Here is a 22,219-nt window from a genome sequence, read left to right as displayed (position 1 = left end):
TTCTGTGGCCAAATATGCTTAAGAAATAACGCAGGGGAGGATCACGTTCATGAGCGTAGACTTAGAAGTCACACAGACCTGGGTTTGAGACCAGGCTCTGCCAACTATCAGCCACGTGGTTTGACCAAGCAATGGCCTTCATTGGCTCATCTGTGAAATGGGAATAATGAAACAGCTGCTTCGGAAGGTTGTGAGAATTAATGTTACGAAGTCATAAAGCTCTTGGCACAGAAAGTCCTCAATAAAAGCTCTTACTGGCATTGCAGCAGGCTAAATATGAACATCTTAAACCAGGTCTTCCAATGCTTTTTAGGGAGAGATTCATTTCACATAGAAAAACACCATGATAAACTGTTCGGAGACTAGGCAGAGATGAGACTCCGAAGCTATAGGACAGTGAGAGTCAAGACCCAAATCTGGAAAATCAGGTTGAAAAACCAGAGTCCCATAGTGGGTGGGTACCCAGTAAGTGGCTGATTTCTCATTCAGGCTGGCTGTTGTCACAGAGAGAGGCTGTGGCCACAGGGACAAGGAAGGCCTCCCCTAGAGTCTTCACCTCTCTCTTTTGGGCACTACTCCACCCCCTTACACATGCACACGTATGCACACTTTTTTTTTTTTTTTTTTTTTTTTTTTTAGAAAGACAAAGGGGCAGAGAGAGAGGGAGAGAAGGAGAATTTCAATCAGGCTCCACACTGTCAGCACAGACCCCAACTCAGGGCTCAAACTCATGAACCGTGAGATCATGACCTGAGCCGAAATCAAGAGTCAGACGCTTACCCAACTGAGCCGCCAGGTGACTCCCCCACCCCCCCAACACACACACACAACTTCTCAGGAAGACAGCCAGTGTCAACTGAGTAGAAATCCTACTAATCAAGTTTTCTTTCTTCTTCATTCCCTAAACTTTCTAAAGGAACATATTTCTACAGAGTTTAAACTATTTTCAAGGGGATGTATTACCTTTGTAACTAGATTTTCTTATTCTTAAGAAAAAGGACTTTAAAATTTTTTTTGAAGACTCAGCCCTTTCATTACAAGTCCCAGGAAGCTTTCCCTGGCCACCCCTAAGTTAGGTGCCCCTCTCGGGAGCTCCCAGAATGCCCCCTTTTTACCCATGTTACAGATTGAGATTGTCAGAGCGTTTGTATCTCTTGCCTTAGCCAAGCACCAAGTTCCAGATGCACAGGGGCCCTGAAGTCTCACGCAGGTATTCCCAGCACCTTAACACTTGGCAGACAGGCAGTATCTTGCCACCAGTGGATCTGTGACTGAAATACACATCTCCCCAGAAGAAGAGCCAGCTGGGGTCCGAAATGCTACCCTCCTTCCCTGCAGGACAAGCGCTCAGACAGTGCACCTTCCAAGGCCCAGAGTGGCGTTCTCATTACATCCCGGAAATCCCCTGGTCGGGGGGCTTTTGGGGTGACATCCAGTATGTAAATACGCAGGGTCGGGTCCTGGCAAGCAGTGCCCTATGTGAAAGTTCCACCAGCAGTGGAAGGTGCTTTCATTAGTCATTTCAACGGCACACAGCTGTAAGGAATCTGGCAGAGTTTGATTTGGCTGGGGGGGGAGTACATTTTCCACTCGTGGGCGTCTTGAAAACTTTCACACTAAAAAAAAAAAAAAAAAAAAAAAAAAAAAGTCAAAAAAGGGTCATAGTCCAAAACGGAAAGGCAGAAAAAGACGGCAGAGATGCTAGGGCAGTAAATATAATGGAGAGAGCCCTAGACTTGAAGTCTCACTCTGGTCCTGCCACTTATAGCTGTGTGATGGCGTTGGGCATGTCAGCCCCTGCTCTTGGGGACCCTCCCCCTGCAAATAGAGACATAATGCCTCCCTGGGAGGCAGGAAAGACTCACTGAGCCAGTGGGTGTGAACACAGGGGCGGACTGCCAGGCAGGATTCAAAAGTTAGGCATTATTTCGAGGAACAGGCAGAAGACAGACGGTTCATAGAAAAGAAAGAAGGGTGAAGGCTGGGGAAGAGGCACTGATCCAAGCAGCCCCATGCTTCTCTGCAGTGCTTGCAAAAGACCCACCAGGGAGAGGAAGAGAGGCCAAAAAGAAACAACTCTTTTTGCCATGGTTGGGTCAGGGTCAGTAGACCAGGACTAGACTCTGCTCCTGTCCCAGCTATAATGGACTTGAGAATTTTTTCAGACTTCTTTTTGAATGGATTTACTATGAATCCTGCTTTACCCTGGGCTCATGCCTCCTCTGATTTTGACCTTGGTTTGTTCAAGAGTGAGATGAGAAGACAGAATCCAAATCTAATTCAGTTTGCCTGTTCTTTGGCAGAATCACCGTGCTTCCTTTCCCACTGGGTTTTTTCCTTACAATACATTTATGCATTTGAAACATGTTTATTGAATGAACTGCACACAATGGGATGCAAGTGAAACCCATGATTGTTTCTTTTTTCTTTGTCCCTTAGATGCCACCATCTGGATTTGCACTTTCCCTGCCCTTCGGATGAAAGCTGAGCAACACCATGGATTTTCTAGCCCCTTTTAGCCATGAAATAAAGAGGCTCTTTGTCTTGTCCTTTAAAAGACCAGTCCATTGTAATAACCAGTACTCCACTCAACACAAAGCTTCCTTCTCTGGCTTTTCACTTCAGGCTTGGAAATCCTCAGTAGCAAGGGGGAGGGTATGGACTTCAGCATTTTCACTCTGCCTCCCTTGGCAAGCTGCTCATTCTCAACCTCAAGCCTTGGGAAAGAGGGGAGTGGGGGAAAGAATAGAGTTGTTCATGTCTCGTTGTCATGACACATCCTTAGTGCCCTCAGGATTTGGCAAAGTTCGAATGCTGGCTTTTCTCTGAGGCTGCTCTTGAAAACATTGCAGTAAGAAGTCATGGCCACCAGGTGTCATTAAAAGCCTTTTTCCTTGAAAGAAGAGCTTGGCAGTTTTAACATGACCACATAATTTTCATAAGATAAAGCTAAATATACTTTCCCTCTGTTTAAAAACAAAACAAAGAAAATAAATATCTAAAACCACAAACATATAAACTTGACTAGCATAAACTAAATATAATTTTTAAATGATACTGACAAAGAGTCTTTGACCAAACTTTAGTCAAGTTCCTGAGCCTTCTCCTAGGCCCATCTGTAAACTTCGTAAAATCCAGTTTTAGCAAGAACCCTGCTAAGTCAGTTTAACCAGGACCCCCCTTCTCAATATCTGATCACCATCAATATCTGATCAGGTTACTCATCCTCCAGCATCCCAAAGGTAATGTCTGGTCACCCTGGCATGCTGACCTAACAGCAAGAACACTGTTAGGTCAATTTAGCCATAATCCCCCTTATCCATGATGTTTCCTCTTGGTAATTCTCCATCCACTAAACCCTACTCAGCTTCTTGGCTTTAAATTCCTCCCTGCTCATGCTATATTTGGAATTGATCCCAATCTCTCTTCCCCTGTAAAACCCCATTGCAATAGTCCCTATAGCTATTGCAATGGTCCTGAATATAGTCTGTCTTACCATCTTTACCAAGTGTCATTGAATAGATAGATATAGATGATATAGATATAGATGATATAGATATAGATATAGATATAGGTTACCAGTATCCTACAGAACAAACTTTTAAGGAAAATCTCCCAAGTATTAAATGACATAATTTACTAATTCCCCTCCCTCCTCCCAATTATCATTATGTAATTCTAAATCCTTGATTAAAATTCACCTTCCCCTAGATTATAGCAGGAAACTTTTTGCCAAGGACTATCTGTAGGGCAAATTGCCATTTAAAGATATTTAGGGGTGCTGGTGTGCCTTCTTAGACTGTACCTCTGCTGAAGGGGCAAATCTTTCTTTAGCACCTTACTTTGAGAGCAGTGTACTCAGCACATAGAATGACATTAAGGTGCACAACGTACCGAGACGTTGCTGCCAAGGTCTCGTCGGTTCAGGAAACGCTTTCATGGAGGAGCTGGAATGAGAGAAGGATATTGAAAGAGTTCTGGTCCAAGAGGGTGACACAGGAGGTTCCTGAACTCACCTTCTCCCACAGGCACACCAAATCTACAGCTACCCTTGGAGCAATTCCCTCTGAAAGAAATCTAGAAACTAGCCAAGTGACTCCTATACATTGAGTGAACAAGAAAATACCCACATGACTGGTACACCTTCAACTACTAGGACTGACTAAAAACAAAGAAGGTGGCTCAGACAATCACAAAGGTTTAAGAGACAACCAAGAGCATCTATGATCAGGATGAATGATAAAGTTCGTCTTCTACAAGGGGCACCTGGGTGGCTCAGTCGGTTGAGCATCTGACTCTTGATTTCAGCTCAGGTCATGATCCCAGGGTTGTGGGATCGAGCCCTGCATCAGGCTCCACACTGAGCATGGAGCCTGCTTGAGATTCTCTCTTCCTCTTCATCTTCCCCTCCCCACCTTGCTCATGCACTCGTGCTCTCTTTCTAAAATAAAACATAATAATAATAATAATAACAATAACAATAATAATAATTTCATCTTCTACACAAGACCACTTCATCAACACTTGGAAGGGTGGCTGTTTTATCTAATGCACAGAAACCAATATGGAGAGTGAAGGAAAATTAAGAAACAGAGGACTATGTTCCAAACAAAAGAACAAGAAAACAATCATGAAATAGACCTTAAAGAAACAAAGATAAGTGATTTACTGGATAGAGTTCAAAATAATAGTCATAAAGGTGCTCACTAAGGTCACAAGAACATGAACCAAGTGAGAATTTCAACAAAGAGATAGATTATATACTTTTAAAGTACAAAACAGAAATCACAGAGTTGAGGGGCACCTGGTGGTTCAGTCAGTTAAGCGTCTGACTTTTGATTTCAGCTTAGGTCATGATCTCATGGTTCGTGAGTTCAAGCCCCATGTCTGGTTCTGTGCTAACAGTGTGAAGCCTGCTTGGGATTCTCTCTCTCTCTCTCTCTCTCTCAAAATAAATACATAAAACTTTAAAAATTAAAAAAAAAAATCACAGAGCTGAGAAATGTAATAACTGAATTGAACTATTCATTACAGGGGTTCAACAGCAGACTGGATCTGGTGGAAAGAAGAAGGATTAGTGAATTCAAGAACAAGACAGTGGAATTCATCCAAAGGAGCAGAAAGAAAAAATAATTTAAAATAATTAAGATAACTTAAGGACTTTATGGGGCATTGTGAAACAGACCAATATACACATTATAGAGATCCCAGAAGGAAAAATATTGGGGGGGGGGGGGGGCGGTGGAGAGGATAGGGTAAAGGATGTGGAGTGGGGTAGAAGACTTATTCAAATAAATAATGGTTGAATACTTCCCTAACCTGGGGAAAGAGACATCCAGATCCAGGAAACCCAGAAAGTTCCAAATAAGATGAATCCAAATAGACCCACACACTAAGACACATTATACTTAAATTGTCAAAAGTTAAAAGGAGAGAATCTTAAAAGCAGCAAGAGAAAAACAACTTGTTATGTACCAGGGAAACCCCATAAGACTACTAGCAGATTCTTCAGCAGAAACTTGGCAGGCCAGAAGGGAGTGGCATAATACATGCAAAGTGCTGAGCGACAAAAACTGCTGACCAAGCGTATTCTATTCAGCAAAGTTGTGCTTCAGAATTGAAGGAGAGATAAAGAATTTTTTAGATAAGCAAAAGCTGCAGGAGTTCATTACCACTAAACTTACAAGAAATGTTAAGGGGAATTTCTCAGGTTGAAACAAAAGGATGCTAATTAGTAACAGGAAAATATATGACAGTATAAATCTCACTGTTAAGGGTAAATATATAGTTAAATTCAGAATATTCTGGTATTGTAATGGTGATGAGTAAATCACTTATAACTTTAATATGAAGATTAGCTGACAAAAAGCAGTAAGAATAGGTATAACTATAATAATTTGCCAATTGATAAACAAGATTAAAAGATATAAATTGAGATCAAAAACATAATATGTGTGAGAGAAAGTAAAAATGTAGATTTTGGGGGGCACCTGGGTGGCTCAGTCGGTTAAGCCTCCGACTTTGGCTCAGGTCGTGATCTCACGGTTCATGAGTTCGAGCCCTGCGTCAGGCTCTGTGCTGACAGCTCAGAGCCTGGAGCCTGCTTCAGATTCTGTGTCTCCCTCTCTCTCTGCCCCTCCCCTACTTGTGCTCTTTCTCCCTCTCAAAAATAAACATTAAAAAAAAATTTTTTTTAATGTAGATTTTTTTTTTAAGTAGGCTCCACACCCAGTGTGGAACCCATTGCATGGCTTGAACTTATAACCCTGAGATCAAGAGTTGGACGCTCAACCAACTAAGCCACCCAGATGCCCCAAAATGTAGATTTTTAGCATGCATTTGAAGTTAAGTTGTTATCAGCTGAAAATAGACCATTATAAATACAAGCTATTTTATGTAGGCCTCATGGTACCACAAAGCAAATTTTATAGCAGATACACAGGAGATACAGAGAAAGGAAACGAAGCATTCCACTAGAGAAAAATCACCATATTGCAAAGGAGAGCAAGAGAAGAAGAAAGAAACAAAGGAACTGCAAAGCCAGAAAATAATTACAAATTTGTCAATGTGTAATTCATTCTTACCAATAATTACTTCAAATTTAAATGGACTAAAGCTACCTAAAAAGGACTCTATTTGGCTTCAAGGACATACACAGAGACTGAAGGTGAAAATAATGGGAAAACGTGAAAGAATGGAAAAAGATATTCTATGCAAATGGACACGAAAGGAAAGCAAGCGTGGCTATACTTGTATCAGACAAAATAGACTTTAAGACAAAGACTTTAATAAAAGAAAATAGAGTCATTATATAAAGATAAAGGAATCAATTCCAAGAGGATATAACATTTGTAAATATTTATGCACCCAACCTAGAAGTGCCTAAATATTTATAAATTTTTTTAATGTTTATTTATTTTGAGGGAGAGAGAGACAGAGGGCAAGCAGGGAAGAGGCAGAGAAAGAGGGAGATGCAGAATCCAAAGAAGGCTCCAGGCTACGAGCTGTCAGCACAGAGCCCAATGTGGGGCTGAAACTCATGAACTGCAAGATCATGACCTAAGCCTAAGTTGGACACTTAACTGACTGAGCCACCCAGGTGCCCCAGAGTACCTAAATATTTAGAGTAAATACTGAAAGCCCTGAAGGGAGAAACAGACAGCAACACAATGATAGTAGTGACTCTAATATCCCCACTTTCAACAGATTATATTCAATACTGAAAAGCTGAAAGCTTTTTCTCTAAAATCAGGAACAAAGCAAGGTTATCCACTCTCACCACTTTTATTCGACATAGCACTGGAAGTCCTAGCCAGATCAATCAGGCAAGAAAAAAAATAAAAGACACCAAATTGGAAGGGAAGAACCAAAATTTTACCATTTGCAGATTATATGATATTATATATAGAAATCCCTAAAGAATCCACCAAAAATCTATAAGAAGTAATAAATGAATTCAGCAAAGTTGCAGAATACAAAATCAATATATAAAATTAGTTGTTTCTATACACTATTAATAAACTATCAGAAGGAAAAAGTAAGACAACAATGACAGTTACAATTGCATAATTGTAACAACAAGGACAGTTACAATTGCATAAAAAAAAAAAACCCTAGTAATACATTTAACCAAGGTGGTGAAAGATCTGTACACTGAAAACTATGAAGTTGATGAAAGAAACTGAAAAAGATACAAATAAATGGAAAAATGTTCTGTGCTCAAGGATTGGGAGAATTAATATTGTTTAAATGTCCATACTACCCAAAGTGACATACAGATCCAATGCATATCAAAATTCCAATGACATTTTTCACAGAAAAAATCCTAAAGTGTGAATGAAATCACAAAAGACCCTTAATAGCCAAAGCAATTTTGAGAAAGAACAAAGCCAAAGACATCACATTTCCCAGTTTCAAAACATACTACAAAGCTATACTAATCAAAAGAGTGTAGTATTGGCATAAAATAGGCACATAGATCAATGGGTCAGAATAGAGAGCCCAGAAATATACCCATGCATCTGTCTGTCATGACAGCAGAGCTAAGAATATGCAATGGAGAAAGGACCGTCTCTTCAGTAAATGGCAGTGGGAAAACTGGACAGCTACATGCAAAAATGGACAAAAACTGGACAGCTACATGTGCCACTTTCTTACATCATACACAAAAGCTAACTCAAAATGGATTACAGACTTGAATGTAAGACCTGAAACTATAAAACTCCTAGGGAAAAAGCTTAAGGGTAAGCTCCTTGACTTTGGTCTTGGCAATGATTTTTTGGATGTGACACCAAAAGCAAATGCGACAAAACCAAAATCAAATAAGTGGGACTACATTAAACTAAGAAGCTTCTGCGCAGCAAAGGAAACCATCAACAAAAGGAAAGCCTATGAAATGGGAGAAAATTTTTGCAAAACATGTATCTGATAAGGTGTTAATATCCAAAATATATAAAGAAATCATACAACTCAATAGAAAAAAATCCAACTTAAAAATGGCAGATGACCTAAATAGACATTTTCACAAAGAAGACATACAAAAGGGCCAAAGGTTCAAGAAAACGTGCTCAACATCACTAATCATCAAGGAAATGCAAATTAAAACCACAGTGACATATTACCTCACACCTGTTAGAATGGTTATCATCAAAAAAAAAACCACACACACACACAAGAAATAACAAGTGTTGGTGAGGATGTGGAGAAAGCAAACCCTTGTGGGAATGTAAATTGGTACAGACACTAGGGAAATAATATGGAGGTTGCTCTGAAAATTAAAACCAAAATTACCATATGACCCAGCAATCTCGCTTCTGAGATAAATCCAAAGGAAATGAAAATGGGAGACCAAAATGATATTTGCACTCCCATGTTATGGCAGCATTATTCACAATAACAAAGATAATGGAAACAAACTAAGTGTCCATCAATGGATGAATGCATAAATAAGAGGTGGTGTGTATATGCAATGGAATGTTATCTAGCCATAAAAAAAGAACCATTTGCAACGACATGGATGGATCTTGAGGGCAAATAAATGCTAAGTGAAATAAGCCAGACAGAGAAAGACAAATACTGCCGATACCACTAATATGCAGAATCTTAAAAACAAACAAAATCAAATCATAGAAACAGAGAGTAGAAAGTGGTTGTCAGGGGCTAGGGGTGGGGGAATTAGGGGAGATTGGTAAATGGATACAAACTTTCAGTTATAAGATGAATAAGGTCTGAGGAGTTAATGTAAAACACGGTGATTATAATTGAGAACACTGCGTTGTATAACTGAAATTTCCTAAGAAAGTAGAACTTAAATGTTCTCAAAGAAAGAAAAAAATAAATAAATATGTGAGGTGATGGACATGTTAATTAACTAGATGAGGGAGTCCTTTCAACAATGCACACATATATCAATTCACCAGTGTGTACATTTTAAATATTTTATCATTTTGTTTATCAGTTATACCTCAAGAAAGCTGAAATTTTAAAATAAAGACCTTTATTATTATATTAATAACATCCATTTGTTCAGCTTTTGACTATGTACCAGTTACTGTTTTAAGACTTAAGTATGGTATCATTTTATCCTTAACAACACCCTTACACGATAATCATTCTTATCACACCCCACTGACAGATAAAATATAGGATGCCCTGTTGTGATATTGTGATTTATATTAAGCAGTATACATTGGATCTTTATTTCCTGGTTCACAGTTCCCAAAACTTTTGGAATTTCCTAAGTGTGGAGAATAAGAAAGGTGTCTTTTGTTATGTTAATGAGGTGATTTTCAGACTGCTCCTAAGGATGGGGGCTGGTTGTCATGGAGACAACCCTGTGATCTGAGGGCTGGCTCTGGGAAGAGGGGCGAGAGGTTGAATTGATTGCCAATGGCCAATGATTTAATCAATTTTGTCTAGGCCATGAAGCCTCCATAAAAACCCAAAAGGACTGGGTATGAAGAACCTCCAGGTCAGTGAATACGGAGGTGCTGTGGGAGAGTGGCATGCCTGGAGAGGGCATGGAAGGTCGGTGCCTTTTCCTCATGCCTTGTCCCATGTATCTTTCACCTGGATGTTCATCTGTATTCTTTTTCATTTCCTTTTATGATAAACTGGTAATCCAGTAAGTAAATTGTTTCTCTGAGTTCTATGAGCTGCTCTAGCAAATTAATCAAACAGAATCCCAGGAAAGGATCATGGGAACTTCCCTGATTTGTAGCCAGTCAGAAGCACTTGCAACTGGTATCTGAAGTGGGGGATATTGGGAACACTCTTGTAGGACTGAGCCTTCAACCTGTAGACTCTGATGCTATCCCTGGGTAGATAGGGTCAGAATTGAGTTGAATGGTAGGATACCTAGCTGGTGTCCAGAGACTTGCTTGGAGGTACCCCCAGGCCCCCATGTACATGTCGGGATTGAATCCAGGAACCCAAAGACCACTTACATTTGAATCTGATGAACGATGAATAATACTTGGGCATAAATATGTCCTATGCAATACTAAAGACATACTGCATGGGGCACAAATATTTCATGGGACATATTTTATACTAATAATTTCTGTTTATCTGAAATTCAAATTCAACTAGGCATCCTATATTTCCATTTGGTAAAATTGGTAACCTGACCCTTATGGATAAGAAAACCAGCCTTCAGGAAGATAAAGTAACTTGATGGAAGCTAACATCTGGTAAGCAGTGTCGCCAAGCTCTGATCCCCAGACTCACTGAACCCCGTCTCTTCCATATTACATTGCCCCCACTTGTCCAGAGAGTTCTCTTCATCTGCCAGCTGCTTCCTTCTGGTAGAATAACCCCACCACCATTCCTAGCCCACTAGAAGAAAAGCTTTCCTTCCCAGCCAAGAAGGATTCTCTGAAAGATGAATTCTCACGACTAATTTTCCCAAATCTATCTTCCTTGCTAGCTTACCTCTTTTGAAAAAAAGAATGAAAATCTCCCTCATGTTTTTCATGTTCATACTCACATTTCTGTAAATCCCTCAAGCCTATGTCTGTAAACTGAAATTTAAATACAACAGTCCATCCCAACTTGTCCTTCTGGCTTACATTACTTGAAACATAATATAGTAATTTAAAGCTAAATTTAAAGAGGAAAATACCCCGTAGTGTTATTGCGCCATAAGGATAGCCTTTTGTTATTGTTGCTTCTAGTCGTATCTTCCGATATTTGAATGATAGTAGATCCGGCTAACTTGTCTCATTACAGCATTTATTGCGGTATGGAGGGACTGTAGTAGTACAGTACAACTCCATCCACAAGGTCAAGGTTAACCTCTACCAGAAGAATTCGGCAACAAAGAATGTTTAAAGGAGTTTATCCATGTAAAGTGCTTGAAACAGTGCCAGGCAAACAGTAAGTGCTCAGTAGATGTGAGCTAATGTTATCATTAATTTTAAAACATGGGGACAGTATTGATGGCCAGGTCAGGAAGCGGTTTTGTAACTAATAGGCCATAAACAATGCACAAAAATAGAGAAGAAACTGTGGTGCCCAGAGGGAAAAAGAAGATAGGACTGGGAGAGAATGGAGGATGTCTACTCGTTCATTTAATAGTCATGTAATAAATGAGTGCTCTGCGCCGGTCTTGACAGGCTGGGGAGTCTGGTGAGAGAGGCAGGTCTTTATGGCACCATGTGATAACTGTGCAATGAGAGAGTGATGCCCAGAGACAAGGGGCACCTGGGACACTCAAGGTGGTCAAAAAGGGGTCAAGGTGACTTCCTAAAGTAACACCTCTAAAGCCGTCCTTTACTGGGGCAGCGAGAGCTGGCCAGGCTAAGCTTCGAATGACTGCACATTCCGGGTAGAAGAGGCAACACTAAGTAAAGGCACAGACTTAAAACAGTGAAATGTGTGCAGGGAAGATGGAAACAATTCAATTCCTCTCTCCCTTGGGAAACCGGCCAATTACTGAGCGATCCATAGCGACTAGCACGACAGATAGCCGATTGTGGTCCCCTACGGAAGGAAGCCCAAATGGAAGACTTCTAACATCTTCAGCCAACATCAGCCAAGTGGATACCACAAGATGAGAGATTTGGTGACATGGAGAAAAGAGTGTGTCCGCACCATAAACTGACAGGTTTTCAGCGCCATATACTAACCACTGAAAATGTTATTACATGTCACATTTTAATTAACTGCATTAATATCACTTGTAACCAAAACAGTCCTAACCAATACATGGGACTCCCACATTAATTCTCATAACCATCCGCACATTAATTTTATTATCCCCATCTTACATTAGAGGAAACTGATCCCTGATGAGATTAAATGGTTTTTCTCAAGATTGCCAGTAACAGGAAGAGTAGGAATTGAACCTTTCAATATCACACTCAATTTTACTTCCCCTTCCTTTCCACCTCTTTAACTGAAACACAGCCTTCAAGACTCTGCTTGGGTCCCAGCCCCTGCAAAGCTTTCTTCGACCTCGCAGCACACAGCACAGCCATTCATTTACCGAATACTCAGTAGCAGTCTGATGACTGACAATGATGATCAATGATTTGCTTGTCTGCCAATTACAAATCTGTGTGGGTAAAAAGCGATGACGGTGGCCTGGACTCCGGAGAGAACTCCTGGAGGAAGGGCTAAGCTTTGAGCCAGATCTTGAAGAAAGTGGTAGCTATGAATTGACAAAAGCATGTGATATAGGAAGAAAAGAAGAAACCATCTGTACAAAGGCACAGAATCAAAGTAAAACAAAACTACACCCCCCCTTCCACGTCTCCGGCTTCAATACTATGTCTTGCCAAATCCCTGATAAATAGAGAAATAGAGAATCCCTGATAAATAGAGAAATAGATAATTCTGGTTGCAGAATCTCTGTACTTGCTCCTTTAGGCCACACATACTTCTTGAGTGCCTCTAACGGGCAAGGCTCTGTGGGAGGCACAAAGATGCATGAAGCACAGACCTGCCCTCACAGACATGTTCACTAAGAGAATGACCCGTGCACAAATATCTGTAATAAAATGTACACAGTAGAAACAGCCATAAACAAGGTATGGGCTGCTGTGGGTCATTGGAAAAACCCATTACTTCCAGGTGGGAGTCTTTATGATGGTTTCCTAGAGGCAATGGTGTTGCTGCCAGGCTTGTGAGGAGGGTAGGCTTTGCAAAGATGAAGAGATGGATTCTAGGCCATTCTGGGAGGCAAAGGAAACCACACACAAAAAGACATAAAGGTGGAAAAACTCAAGGTCCAGCAAAGAGGAGTGAGGAGTTTGGTTTTACTGTAACATTGGAGATAGAAAGCAAAGAGTGGGAAATTAAGTTGCAAACACAGGTAAAGCCAGATCATTGGGTGGAAAGAACATGGAATTTTGGAGTCCTAAGATAAAATGCCAATTCTGCATTTACAGTCTGTGTGAACTTGGGCAGATTACTTAAATCTTCTGAACCTCAGTTGCCTTATCTGTAAAATGGGACCAAGACAGGTGGGTCCTCAGGTGTGCAATGATGTACTGTCCCTTCTAGCAGAGATTCTTTATTGACTCAACTTTTTTTTTTTTTAAGAGAGGCTGAGCCCTGATTCAGGCAGAGACCCTCTGCCTTTCCTCTACTGTCCCAAGTAATTTCACTGTTCCACCCAGCCAAACATTACTCTGTAGTTAAGCTGAGTCTTCTTTCTTTAAACTGGGTACCAACCTTCCACTAGGAGTTTCTGCTCGATTTCATTTCTAATGATGTCTTGGCACCCCTTACTGGTTGTGACTTTGAACTTCTTCCCCTCTGGCCTGTCCCTTGGCTCAACTCTGCTCACAGAAGGGTTGTAAGGATTAATGAGATTATATATGGAGCATGCTCCATAAGAATGACCATTATTATCATTGATGGATAAACTGGGAGGAGGAGAAACTGGAGCCACGGAGACTGGTTGGGGGGTAATTTAAGAAGACTATTTCATAACCCAAGAAAAGAATCCGAAGGCCTGAAATAAGAGAATGGTGATGGGGACAGGGAAGAAAGGATAAATTTTAGAATTCTCATGGAAATGGAATCCCTCGGACTTAGCAAACAACTGACATGTGACAAGAGATAAAGGAAGAGGTTGAATTCTGGGCTCTAGAAGGACTTAGTATCATTAATACAACCAGTGAAGAGGGAAAAGGAGCAAGTTTGGAAGGGAAGTCAGTGACTCTGTTTGGGATACATTCAGTTTGAAGGGCCAGCGGTAGTGCAACCAGACAGAAAAGGGCACGGAGCAGGGACAGATTCTCTCCTTGACAAAACCCTGCTCAGGCTCCCCTGAACTCTCTTCTCAACCAGGCCCTTTCTTTTGAGCTTCTATGTTCATCTCTGCATTGTTCCACTTTAGCAAGAATCCTGCTAAGTCAGTTTAGCCAGAATCCCAACTCCCTCACCCCTAATGTTTCCTCCTAGTAATTTTCCATCCACCGACTTCCCCCTCCCCACTTTGTCCCTTAGCTATTAACCTCCGCTTGTACTTGTTGTGGCCAGCCTTTCTCCTGCTGAAATAGTTTTTCTAAAGGAAATCTTTTTTACCCCTTATGTCCAGCTCTGGTTTTTCCTCCAGCAGTTAGAAATTTAGTCCTGTTCAAGGGAGAAATGAGAGGTGGTAGATCTCACACACACACACACACACACACACACACACAACCTTCCATGTGTCCATGGAGGCTCTATGAATGAGCAACATGGAGGCCAAGCCTGGGGACTATGACCAAATTATGACTGGTCCTACTTTCTACACACTTTTGTTCTCTTTTCAGTTAGGATCACTCTTTAACTCTGTTGATGAATTTTCCACTCCTTCGGACTCTTTGCCATATGGGTGTGAAAGGCAGAATAATGGCTCTCAAAAGATGTCCAGTCCTAGTCCTCAGAGCCTGTGGCTATGTTACCTTACATGACAAAGGGAACTTCACAACTGTGATTAAGTTAAGGATTTTTAAATGGAGGCCTTATCTGGATTATTCCAGTGGGCTATCACAAGGATTCTTATAAAGGGAATTAAGGAATTCTTACAAAGAGAGACAGAGACAGAAAGACAGACAGAGTTGATGTTACTACCTTGCTTGCTTTGAAGATGGAGGAAGGGGCATGAGCCAAGAAATGATGGCAGTTTCTAAAAGCTAGAAGAAGCAAGGGAACAGATGCTGTCCTAAAGCCTCTAGAAGGAGTCCAGCCCTGCTGACAGTTTGATTTTAGCCAAGTAAAGCCCAATTCAGACTTCTGGCCTTGAGAACTATAGGATAAGAAATTTGCACTGTTTTAAACACTACCATGTCTGTGGTAACTTGTCATTACCGCAATAGGAAACTAATACAACAGGTGTAGTGGATGGCCAAGGCCTTATGGTCAATTGACTAACACTTGAACATTTAAAGATCGAGAAACACGGTCTTACAGGCTGCAACCAAATTCAGAAACCAATAGCATTATAAAGAATACCAAAGAGGGGCGCCTGGGTGGCGCAGTCGGTTGGGCGTCCGACTTCAGCCAGGTCACGATCTCGCGGTCCGTGAGTTCGAGCCCCGCGTCAGGCTCTGGGCTGAAGGCTCAGAGCCTGGAGCCTGTTTCCGATTCTGTGTCTCCCTCTCTCTCTGCCCCTCCCCCGTTCATGCTCTGTCTCTCTCTGTCCCAAAAATAAATAAACGTTGAAAAAAAAAAAATTAAAAAAAAAGAATACCAAAGAAAGAACTTATTCTACCACTTAATGAAGACATGTTGACATAAAAATGGAACCTGAATCTGACCTGGCCTCCAGATCCAACTGCTGGTTTACAGAAAACAGAGGGTGGAGGACCTTGTAAAATAGGACCCCAGGGACCCAATCAGCAAAATCTATGGGATGAACTTCTCAGCTTTTCAACACATTACAAGTGTCATAAAAGACAGAGGGATACGATTGGAAATCTATGGAATAAAAGAGATTTCAGAGATTTACCGAGTACAATAAGTAGAGATGATTTGGATCTTAATTCAAGCAAACAAACTGTAAAATATGCACATATATGCTTATGAGTCAGTTAGAAATTTAAGTAACTGACTAGATGGTTCACCATATTAAAGAATTATTGCTAATTTAGGTGAATGATTATCTTGTGATTACTTTTTCTAAAGGAGTCTCTATCAGAACTACATATTAAAATGTTTACAGATGAAATATATCAAATTTGATTCAAAATAATACAGCTGAGGAGCTATGCATAAAACCATGTCAGGACACAAGTTGATAATTGTTGAAGCTGGGCAGAGGGTACATGGGGTTATTATTCTATTCTCTCTACTTTCATGCATGTTTAAATTTTTCCATTCTAAAACATTTTTACAGACAATTATGATAATGTCTATTTCTATGAAAAATTTCTATTCTTCAGCAATAGAGAAAATGGTCTTCTCCCCCTCTCCTGTATTTCCTCTTCTCTCCAGATGATCTGCTTACATTTGCAATGCTTAGACTTGTGCTCCCAACCAAAACAGAAAAGAAAAAATACGCAGAATTCTCTTACCATTTGTTAGGTGCCAAAGAAATAAGAAAGCATTCCAATTTAAAGTGTGTGGCATTCACCTGCAAAGGGAGAGATGCTAGCTCTCTGTGGCTCTTGGAAACAGGAGCCCAAGGAGGAATTGATCCTGAAAAGCCTCGCACCAGCCCTGGGCACAGGCTAAGTCACAGTGCCTGCTGGAAAAAAGACCACTAGGCTGCGTCGCCTGTGAATCCCATCTGGCAGGTGCCTGGCACATGGTGGGTACCCTTCAAATGTTTCCCAAGAAAGAGAGGGGGGAAGTCGATTCAGTGTGTTTAATTCGTAAGTGAGCATGAATTAAATGTCTTACCAAACTTTACCAGTATCTTCAACCCTCCTCCAACAGTCTTGTTGCAGAACTGCCCCAACCATAAAGTGACGTCACGACAGCAGACGTAGGGGCTCTGTGTCTTAGCAAGAACTTTCAGGGCGGTGCTGGGCTGAAGCTATCAGCTACGGCTTTGTCAAATAAATCTCACATTTAAATAGGTAGTGCTCAGGAAGCCCACTAAAATGCTGCATGTTATTATTTTTTTTACCTTTACCACAGTCCTCAAGGTGGAGTGCGGATGGCCTGGCCCACAGTTCAACAGCCTCAGCCCCCAGCTGGCTCCACCCCTCCTGCTTGGGCCTAGAGGTCTGCCTTGAAGCACAGCGCCTGGAGTTAACAACACCACATCATCATAAACTTACAAACCCGCTAAGAGGGGAGGTCTTAAGCCAAGTGTTCTTATCACAAAAATAATAAATACAAACAGACAGAAAGGAGGGAGGGAGGGAGAGAAGGAAGGAAGGAAGGAAGGAAGGAAGGAAGGAAGGAAGGAAGGAAAGAAGGAAGGAAGGAAGGGGAAACTTCTGGAAGAGATGGCTATGTTTATGGCATATACCATGGTGATGGTTTCACAGGTGTGTACTTATCCCCAAACTCATTAAATTGTACACATTAATTATGTATAGCTTTCTGTAGGTCAATCTCAGCTCAATAAAGTTTTTTTTTTTTTTAAGGAGAAAAAATACCTTAAAAAATTAGAAGAGTGAATTGCAGAGCTTGCTATTCTGGGTCACAGACTTCGGAAGGGACAGCTGGTGCTCAGGCAGTGCTGAGAAAGAGCCGTGGGGCCAGTTTGCTGGTCTTTATTCACCCAGCCAGGTATCTATCTATCCTGTGCAAATACACTTCATTTCATAACCAGGGAGCAGAATTCACAATTGCTTTCTTAACACACGCCTGTTGGTCATGGACCTTTGTTTACATTTGTATGTTTGCTGTTAAAAACAAGTTGCATAAAGTCATACACTTTTCCTGTGTCAAGAGCAGAGGTTATGAAACTGGTAGCATAGTTGAGAAAAACATTTAATGGCCTTGCAGGTTCCCAGAGGGAATGCACTTTTGGCAAAGAAAGGGAAAAGTGCTATGGGGGAGGGGATGCAACAGGGGTTTCATTTCTTCCTTAATGTTGTTTCTCATAAGAATGATTAATTTGACATTCCCATTCCCTACAGATTCTTTCAAAAAGTGTGTGCATGGGAAATAGGATTCCATTTAAATGGTAGTATATTCTGATGAAGAGACTGTGGAGGTGTTCGCTGTAGGCACTAATTTCATACTCTGCACATAAAATAATTGTATTATATCATATGCGATCCCAACATTTATATAATTTGTTAACTAGGTCAGATGTAACTCAGAGGCTATGTACCTAATCTCAGAAAAATCTTAAATCTAGACACTCTTCCCCCAATGCCCAAAGATCCCACAAACCCCTATCATTCTCAGGCTCTCAAAACTCTGCTGGGGTTAGTTAGGGTAATTGGTAGCCAAGCCTAGGCCTAAACCAAAGTCTTTTGTAAAATGAAGAATCCAGGTATAACCAGCCTCCCAAGGGACAGTTTGAATTTTGAATTTTCATCTTTCATCTTAGCTAGATTTCTTTTCTTTTTTTTTTAATGTTTATTTGAGAGAGAGAGCACATATGTGAGCAGAGGAGGGGCACTGAGAGAGGAAGAAAGACAATCCCAAGCAGGTTCCATACTCTTAGAGCAGAGCCTGACTCAGGGTTTGATCTCACAAACCGTGAGATCATGACCTGAGCTGAAATCAAGAGTCGGACACTTAACCGCCAAGGCCATCCAAGCACCTCTAGTTAGATTTCTTAAAATGTGGTTCAGCCAACAGTGGCTAGATCATTATTTTTCAGTTTTCCCTGTTGCTATCCTCCAAAGGGCTAAAGAGCATGTTATTCATATTGTTAAATAAATATTTATGATTTACAAACATAAAGTGAGTGAATAACTGTAGTTGTTTCCAGTTTTCTTTGAAGAATACTTTTACATTTTTAATATCATTCAGCACAATCAGGTTTTTAATAAAACATGTTGGTTTCCTTAAATAATAACCTTCAAATTGGGTTTGAAATTCAGAAATACCGTGGCGCCTTTCAGGTCAAGGTTTTTAAAAGTTTTTATGCTCCATCTTAAGATGCTGGGCAGCAGAGGGCGCTCTCAGCATGTTGGGGCAGGAATTGTTGGCCAGGCAACTGAAGAAGAGTCTTGCCTTGACCCCTGGGCTTTGGGTTCTGCCCAGCCCTCCTGCTAGCTGAAAACACTGTCTTGTTATGCATTTGTTGGCTCTCAGCTACAACTTGCCGATTCATCTGCCTTTCCTGAGCCAACCTCAGCTGACCCCCTTCCCAGGGGGAAGGCTGGCCGCTAAAAAGATCCTTTTTGCCAATACTACTAATTTCTGAAAAGAGTATTTCTCAGTTGACAGATTGCTTTCCCATGCCTTGCCCTGCATGCGTCCTCCACTGGAAATATTCCATGGTCTCAGGACGCATGGGATAAAAAGAGGATCCAGGACCATAACCTGATTCAGATGAAGTTTGGACTTGAGTTTAGATCCCAGCCAAGTGTTTAGCTTTCGGGCAACCTGAGGACATTACCTAACCTGTGAGCACCACTGATCCTCACAGAATGGGCTATATGGAAAATAAGTAAGGTGATGTATAAGAAACACCCACTGTTGGGTAAGTACTCAAAGTATGTTAGCTTCCTTTCTCTCCTCTTGTATACAGGGGCCTCGAGGTGAGGACATACAACACCAAGAGGTAGAAAAGCAGGGAAACTTTCTGTGGGAGGCAAGTCTGAAAAGGGAAGCCAGATAAAGGGAAGAGTCTGTCTCCCCAGCCTCCTGCCACCCATGATCCAAGTCATGGAGACACATGAAAGGGAACTGGAAAGAGCCCAGGTTCCCCTCTGTGATGGCTACTAGAGGTCTTCCTGTCAGAAGGGGAGGGTCAAGGTGAGTCATCAGGGCGTGTGCTTATTTCCTCAGCGGACTTGTTCTCCAGCTTCACTTGTGACCAAAGGTGTCTGATGAACAAAGGGCTCTTGTTAAAGCTCAGTATGGACCCCTCTGGTCAGAACGTGTATTCCATGAGAACAGCTAAGAGAAAGAAGCAGAGTGTGGCAATGACCCGAGAGGGCCTGCAGGAAGTGGGGGGAGGAAGCCATGAGGATTGATAACTAACACCAAATCGCTAATGGCTGGCAGGGTGAAGGAAAAAGACCCCTCCATAATGAGCATTTGGTGCATAAATAATGCGAAGCAAGACACAGCTGGTCAGGGTTACAGGTTCTTCCCCACTGAAGGACCCGATCTAAACCCAGAGACCAGCCCTCTCAGACACCCTGCGGAGCCCAAGGCAGCTGGATCTTTGTTAGAAAGTTGCAGTCAAAACCAGAGTGTTATAAACTGAACTGTGTCCCCTGCAAAATTCATATATTGAAGTCCTAACCCCCAAAGTGACTGTATTTGGAGGTAGAGACTTTAAGGAGGTAATTAAGATGGAAGGGGATTATAAGGGTAGGGCCTTAATCCAATAGGTGTCCTATAAGAGGAAGAAGAGACACCAGAGAGCTCTGTCTGCACAGAGGAAAGGCCATGTGAGGACACGGCATGAAGGGGGCTCTCTGTAAGCCAGGAAGACAGGCTCACCAGGAACGAAGTCTGCTGACACCTTGATCTCGGACTTACTGCCTCCAGAACTCTGAGACAACACACTTCTGTTTAAGCCATGCGTTTGTGGCATTCTGTTATGGCAGCCCTAGAAAACTAATATATAAACAACTTGAATGACTTTACCTTCCTTTACTTTTCTTGCCTTGTGTCTGATTAAGATATTACATGAGCATGATGGGGCGCCTGGGTGGCGCAGTCGGTTGGGCGTCCGACTTCAGCCAGGTCACGATCTCGCGGTCCGTGAGTTCGAGCCCCGCGTCAGGCTCTGGGCTGATGGCTCAGAGCCTGGAGCCTGTTTCCGATTCTGTGTCTCCCTCTCTCTCTGCCCCTCCCCCGTTCATGCTCTGTCTCTCTCTGTCCCAAAAATAAATAAATGTTGAAAAAAAAAATTTTTAAAGATATTACATGAGCATGATAATTATGATGGTGGTGATGATCTAGTTGCTTTTTGGTCCCTGGTGAACCTCATATAATTTCCCTTGTGGCATCTTTTCTTCTTTGTATACAAAAGATGATTTAGGGGACCTGGCAGAAAAATTGGTGAGCAAACCAACAAACTGATGTGCAGCAACATAATGGATATTTTGATGTAGCCAATTTGACCACTAACCTTTCACCTTTTTTTTTATCACCAAGTGCTGAACCAGTGGAAGATGCTAGTGAGGCTCAGTGTGGGAGTGGGAATAAAATATGGGGCGCAGTAAAATAAACACTAAGAAAAATTAAGGGGCGTCTGGGTGGCTCAGTCAGTTGAGCGTCTGACTTCGGCTCAGGTAGTGATCTCTCGGTTCATGAGTTCGAGCCCCACGTTGGGCTCTGTGCTGACAGCTCAGAGCCTGGAGCCTGCTTTGGCTCCCACTCTCTCTCTCTCTTTCTCTCTCAAAAATAAATAAAAATTAAAAAAAATTTTCTTAATGGGGTAGAGTAGAGCCTGGGTGAGGGCTCATAGATGTGCTGGAGGGAGTGGCAGGGGCATTCCCACTATTTGGTTGTTTTCTAAAAACTACAATTTAATGTTTGGGAAGTTTTAGGATCATGAAATCGGATGGATATTCAATGTCATAGGGTCTACATGGGGGATGCCAGCAAAGACCCTCCTCTGCAGAGGCCGGCACCCATAATGCCATCTGAGTAATTGATATACAGTGTCTGAAGAGAATGACGAATATAAGCATGGTGACAGATGAGAGCTAAGCATGGTGATTAGCACGAGAGCTAATCTGGCAGACAAAAGAAGGAAATCCAGGGAAATTCTCGGTGTCTGGTGATAAGTGTGCTCTGGGATAGGAGAGCAACCCAATGCTCCCACAGGAGACATGAAACACTAAATAAACAGAACCGTAGTCAAATGGCCTAAGGTCCATCCCTGGTAGAAAACTGCAATGTTGGGCATGAATCATACTGCGTTTCTACCTATAGGCTGGACCACCAAAACAGGACAGGAAAGGGACAGCAAATGGAAGGTTGTGAGGACTGCTGAGACTCTACGCTTGATGGGTACTCATGACCCTCTCTGGCACTGGTGCCACATGATGGGAAACAAGGCTGCATCTTTTGGGGTAATGACATTAAGTTTTGATGGATCCAGAAAGCGATGGAAAACAGCCCTGTGCCTACCAGAGATATCGTTTCTAGATATAACCCGGGGGGCTCAAAATGGCCAAGGTAGAGGAAA

General features: G+C 41.7%; 1 long non-coding RNA gene across 3 annotated transcripts in view; it reads right to left on the bottom strand.

The window, feature by feature from the left end:
• Window positions 1-22,219, bottom strand: part of LOC123585083 — a 76,440-nt gene that overhangs the window by 12,753 nt on the left and 41,468 nt on the right. The window contains exons 4-5 of one of the 3 annotated variants that reach the window (XR_006705895.1): window positions 3,895-3,947; window positions 960-1,616 (exon numbers count right to left, since the gene is read on the bottom strand). The exons of 1 other annotated variant lie outside the window; for it this stretch is intronic. This is a non-coding gene — a long non-coding RNA (uncharacterized LOC123585083). Of the gene's footprint in view, window positions 1-959; window positions 1,617-3,894; window positions 3,948-22,219 lie in introns of those variants that run through there. One more of the 3 variants, XR_006705893.1, reaches the window with a different exon arrangement.

This window comes from Leopardus geoffroyi, chromosome C3 (assembly GCF_018350155.1).
Source record: "Leopardus geoffroyi isolate Oge1 chromosome C3, O.geoffroyi_Oge1_pat1.0, whole genome shotgun sequence".
In the NCBI taxonomy this organism is placed as follows: domain Eukaryota; kingdom Metazoa; phylum Chordata; class Mammalia; order Carnivora; family Felidae; genus Leopardus; species Leopardus geoffroyi.
Note: the sequence above shows the minus strand (reverse complement) of the source record. Positions and strands in the feature narration are given on the sequence as shown.